At 38.6% G+C, this 6,000-nt stretch overlaps 1 long non-coding RNA gene across 3 annotated transcripts in view; it reads right to left on the bottom strand.

Annotated features, from left to right (window-relative positions):
- Positions 1-255: 255 nt before the first annotated feature.
- Positions 256-6,000, bottom strand: part of LOC110349079 (uncharacterized) — a 106,278-nt gene continuing 100,533 nt past the window's right edge. For all 3 annotated transcript variants that reach the window (XR_015448507.1, XR_015448508.1, XR_015448509.1), the window contains exons 2-3: positions 3,015-3,077; positions 256-2,261 (exon numbers count right to left, since the gene is read on the bottom strand). This is a non-coding gene — a long non-coding RNA (uncharacterized LOC110349079). The remainder of the gene's footprint in view (positions 2,262-3,014; positions 3,078-6,000) is intronic.

Genomic DNA, 6,000 nt, shown 5'->3' with positions numbered 1-6,000 from the left:
ACAAGTGACCTGGGAGAGACGAATGGAAACATCCTATATTTAATTTCAAAAATTAAAATGCATATTAATATAAATAAGGAAAAACCCATAAAATATTTTATCTTACAATGAACTTGATACATAACCATGGTATGGTGTGGTTGTAGGCTAAATTCATAAACATTTAATAAGAAACATTAGCTAATCCCTTTAACTCTGAGTGATGCATTCCAAACCACAAGTTTTTATATACACTGTGTTTTCAGGAGGGTAAATATTTGTTTTCCTTGTCAAGTAAATGTCAATATTATTAGCTGCATATGTTTAATCAAAAGAAGACTAAGCTAAAAGAGAAAAATGACATTGGGCTTCAGCTTGCTGGAAGGTCACTTGAGAGGATACATGACTTATTTGACATTGTCCCAAATAATGGAACTAGTTTAAAGGATGAAATTTACTAGGCACTATGGCTTGAATGTCTTCCCCAAAATCCATGTGTTGGCAACTTAATCCCTAATCAGCAGTCTTAGGAGGTGGGGCTTTGGGGGACAGGTCTAGGCCATGTGGACTCTGTCTTTATAAATGAATTAATGCTACTACCTTTCTTCAGGCTTTTTAGGATTTGTGGGAGTGGGTTCACTCCCTCAGTTCTGCCACGTGAAAAGCAATGTTCTTCTCTTCCAGAGGGCTCAGTGTTCATGGCGCCATCTTGGAAAAAGAGTCTGATCTACATCAGACCCCAAACCTACCATCTCCCTGATCTGAGACTTCCAGCCCCCAGAACTGTGAGACATAAATTTCAATTCATAAATTATTCAGTCTATAGTATTTGTGTTATAACAATACTAAACAGACAAAGATCCTGGTGACCAAATTTTTATTCCACACACTGATAAAATTCCTTATAAGTAGAACCATCCAGTCACTAAAGAGAGGCCCCATAAGCATGGGACCATGAGCAGGCAGCTTGAGGAACAGACTATGATGTGGGATATACAGTCCTACTGAGAGAAGATAATAATTACATAACCAGATGTCAGGAAGATATTTGCATTATGAGTTTCTCATTATGTTTCTCCTTTTCCCTTCCTTTATTAAATCAAGAATCTGACTGTTTTGATACCTGGAGAAGGCATGCACTAAGACAAAACTCACTTTTGTTTTCAAAAGCACAAACTGTAAGAAAGGAGAACTTGCAGGACTTCAGAAAAGGTAAAGAAAAAAAAAAGGTGTCCCAATAGAGAGACAAGCTTATTTATTGGGTTAGCTGGGGAGAGAGGAGACACCTTCAGTAATAAAAGAAGCAACATTGCAGAACTTCTCTCCCCCAGTACTAACAAAATTAGTAGCAAATGAAAATTTAAAACCAATACAAAATGACTGACAGCAATCAAACAAGGAAAGGGCTGTAACCCCATACACGAGAGCCAAAAACAAAAACAAAAGAAAACAAAAAACTGGTGGCCCAAGGTGAAAAAATAAAATTCAGGGTAAAAAAAGAGAGAGGGGCAACAGTGCTCAGTAAATAATTCACTTCCAGACCCACCATCAACACTACCTCCAAATCCTGAGTGTTCTCCCTGATATAGTGAAATGCATATCACAGCAAACTAGCAAGGAGGTCTCTTCACACGCTCTTCTCCTGGCTGACATCTGTGGAAATGGGTGCTGGTGAGGAACAGGAGGAACAAGGCAGTGTGGACGTTGGGATGGGCTTTCTCTGCCACAGTCATGGCTACACATGGAATCAAGAAGGTGAGCCAAAGCCAGGGAGGCCTTGTGGTACTCACACCTACAGGAGTGAGGTGCACGCAAGACTTCCCCTGAGCTGGCCTTGCTGTCTGTAGACTACCCATCCCACTAAGCAACCAGCAAAAAAGGATGATGTCAATGTGCTCCAGTCAAAGCCCACCAGGGAGGCATCTACAGTTGAGCAAGGTGGGTGTATTACTAGTGAGCAAGGGAGACCAGACACTACAGCTAACCAAGAGAATGACAGAAAGGATTTAAAAGATTCAAGGTTGAGTTAGGTGATGATTTCAAAAGGTTTAAGGAAATGAGATTTATTCTGGATTGGATGTTATGATAAGTCTAGGATTGAGTATCTTAAATAAATCTTATCTAGAAGGACATAACACTATACTAAAGTTGTAATGGATTGAAGCTGTGATTGGTGATGAAGAGGAAAGCTGTCATTGGTCAAGAAGCAGAGGTCAGGGCCGGGGATTTAGCTCAGTGGTTCCGGCACCTGGCTCACAAGTCCAAGATCCTGAGTTCAATCCCTGGAACCAAAAAAAGAAGAAGCAGAGGTCACTCATTAGCCAGATGGGGAGACACATGGTCCCCCTAGGGATCTGAGCAACGTTCTTCCTTTTTTGTGCTCAGGCATGACCGGGGAGTGGTCTTCTGTCCTGACAGAAATGGCCACAAAGTGCCCTTGTCCAATGTCGATGTTCTGTGAAACTGTTTGTGTCCAACAGGAGGACATTGTGGTCCAACTATGGGTGGCAGTAAGCTCCTGTCCACATCACGGCCCAGTGGACAGAGCCAGGCCAGCTCTGGCTGTCAGCTCTTCTGTTTCTCAGGGGAATACAAACAATGCTCAGTCCAACATACCGCAGAAGGAGAACAAACAGTTCTCAGGTGTGCTGGGAAACAGTCAAGATATCACCCATCTAATGATGCAAAATCCAGAAGCAATTTTAAAAGACTGATAAATCTAACTGCACTAGAGAAAAAAAGGAACAAAACCAAAAAGCTCTTTGCATGTTGGCAAAAATGACTACAATCACTGTCAAAAGACAGATGAGATGGTGGGAAAATATATTTGCAGCTTATATTACAGAAAAGGCTACTATCTCTAGGATACAAATAGCTCACAAATTTAGGAGCAAATAAATGAACCCACATTGAAAGTAAATTGTTTTAATGCACAAGGAGTTCATTGAAATGATTTTAAACATAAGAAAATTGCTCAGTGTAGCTCAAATTAAGACCAGTGCAGATTAAAACTATACCTAGATGCCACTCCTTACCTTTTACTGTTCGGCAATATAGTGTTCGTGAGTCCACTGGGAGACAAGACATCATGTAGATTCCTAGAAGTAATATACAAGGTGAAAGCCTTGTGTGGGGGAAATTTGCCAGTGTCTGAAAATGTGCACATTTATTTTTTTATTCTTAGTTTCTGTTCTTCTGCCCCATCTCTCTCTCCCTCTCTCCCTCCTTCTCTCTCTCTCTCTCTCTCTCTCTCTCTCTCTCTCTGTCTCTCCCTTCCTACCACCCTCTCTACAGTAAGCTCATAGATTTCACATAGTCAATTTGTTTTAATCAGTTGTTTTTATTATTCTTTTTGGTGTTCATGTTGTCCTATTGTTGGCCAATAAGTGCCTCTGTGTCCTCTTGGCTCAGGCCATCATTCTTTGACAGCTTTCTAGCTTCTTGGTATGAAAAAGTATTCCAGGATCACCATGTTTCCTGCTCAGACCTGGAATCAGCAATTATTTCATTGATTTCTTAGCCTTAAAAATACTTTGATTTCTTTTTTTGGAGACCAGAATGAAGCAGACCATGTGCTGGTTCTGAACACGTTTGCTGTTACTAATGGATTATTACTGCTTCTGAGCTTTACAACAGAGAGAAGAACAAGGAAGCAACTCATTGGATATCAATGAGAGCAATCAGTACACTAATGGGTTGCTATGAAAATTGATGGTTTAAAGAGGAAAAAAAGCATTGATTCCAACTTTTCTGTGTAGACTGTGAGAACAAAATAGTTCTAGATGTTGAGGAGAACAAAACAAGAATGGGCAAATAAGAAAAAACTCACTACTTTTAAAGTCTAACAAAGTATTTTTCAGACAACAATATTAAGTATGTAATCATTATCTATCACCACCAGACTGTAGTTGCTAATTTTAGAATCAATCAAATTGCAAAACAGACATTGGGAATCTCTTTAGTAATGAAACACAGCACGATTTCCATAAAGCACCCTTCCCATAGAAGCTAAGCTTGAATTTATCAAGTCTGTACAGATAATAAGCTGACTTCCTTTACAAAAAAACATATAAAATGGAGAAAGAAGCTAATGACATTACAGAGAAACAAACAGATAAATCTCAGTAGTAAAACAACCAACCTGGTTAGGACAATTGACCTGATGTCTGTACAGAGTCAGTAGTGTAGGGGCTAAGAGGCTTAGAGGCTCAGTAGTTGTGATGGCCAAATTTACGTCTTTAAGCTCACAAACCAGCTATAACAATATTTTTTATACAGCTGATAGAGTTTGATTATGATCAAGTTAATAAATGCTACCAAGGAATTAATGTTAATTTTGTTAAGCAAGGTCGCATTATGACTTGTGCGGTCTCTAGAAATTTTTGCCTTTGCAGGACCCTTTCTCTATAAAAACAGTACTAAAAATGTATATTTTATGACCACATTGACATAATAATTAATATAATCTAGTGTGAATTTAATAGTATATATTCAATATTATTTATTTTTCTGACTTTAAAAGTGGTAGAAATTTGAAATACAGTGAACCCTTGAATTACAACCAGCCTGATATACGAACAACTTGGGTTATAACTGGAATTTTAGTTTTAACTGATGAACAAAGTGGTGAGTTATGACCCAAATGCGGGCCACTTGTGCTTCCAGATGGTCTTAGATACAAATTTAGCCCTTAAAGAGTTCAGGAAGGAACATTACAACATCCTTTCCTGTGTGGCGTTCATTGAGAAATCCAGGGCCGATGTCTTTCTAAGGACACTGAGATCTGCCTGTATACAGAAAAGAGACTTTGAAGGCTGAGTAGAGGAGCCTGGGCCTTCAACTGACTGGCTTGAGTTATAACCAGCCCTTGTGAATGAACTGAGTTCATAAGTAAAGGATCCACTGTACTTTCTCCAGGCTCCTAATTCTATTATGGGGCCTAGGGACTATGTCTACACATGTGTGAATCAGCCCTGATGATACAGTCACAAAAAACTGAAGGAAATCCTTCATAATTGTTCTACACTCCAGAGTAAATTTAAAAGAATTTAGTGCACAAAGATGAGAGTTCAAAGATAAGAACATAAAACAGAATAAGACTGATGGCCAATCTAAGGGACCATTGAGAACCCACATAACTTATATAAGTTATATAAGAAAGAAAATAAGCATCACTAGAAATATTTTTCTAACAGAATAAACATGGTAACAATCACAATGAACTTATAAAACAAAGGCTAAGATGAAAGAAATTAGTCTAAATATCTACAGTTCTATTTACTGATCCACAATAAAGTGGAGGACCTACAGGATCTGAGCCACTTTCCTCTGGGTGAACTCTGGATGGTCTGTTTCTCGCATACCATCAGACCAACAGGCAGTAGCACCCTGATAGTACTTGCTCTAATTAGCATAAGCCAATGGTGATAACTGGTATATCTGGGTCAATGAAGGAACAGACTCCAGCTGGGAATCTCAAAGGAGACCTTGCTATTTGGGCATTCTGCTGATAGTATGGTGGCTGAAAAAGCAGTACCAAGTGCATATTCTTGCACAATAGCATTTGCATAAAGATGAAAATCAGGTACTATTTATACTGTACACATATTTTCCAATAGAATTAAACCTCATCCAAGCTTCTCTACTCATTCACATTACTTAACTTCTCTAAAAGGTAAACAAGTAAAATTCTTATCCAAGGGGTAAAATTAGCAATCTTTATGAAAACATCTGTAAACATGTGACAAAAGAAGCAAGCCAGTCATAGTGTAGTAAAAGGTATCAAATATACCCTCCTATTCTAATAAATTACAAAACTGAATGACCCACATAAAACAAATATTTTTCAGGCAATGGTTAACAGATAAGTAGTGCTTTGATTCATGAAAGAAAGAAGAAAAACATTCAATGTAAATCCTAAATCCACCCCAGCTTCCTGAGTAGGATAATTTTCCAAATGCAAGTCACAGAAGTAAAGCCCAGAGAACAGCACTACAACTGGGTAGAGGAAGTAGAGATCAG

The sequence above is a fragment of the Heterocephalus glaber genome, unplaced genomic scaffold, assembly GCF_053883595.1.
Source record: "Heterocephalus glaber isolate CG9 unplaced genomic scaffold, H.glaber_assembly_v1.0 deba00000470, whole genome shotgun sequence".
NCBI classification, from domain to species: Eukaryota; Metazoa; Chordata; class Mammalia; order Rodentia; family Bathyergidae; genus Heterocephalus; species Heterocephalus glaber.
Note: the sequence above shows the minus strand (reverse complement) of the source record. Positions and strands in the feature narration are given on the sequence as shown.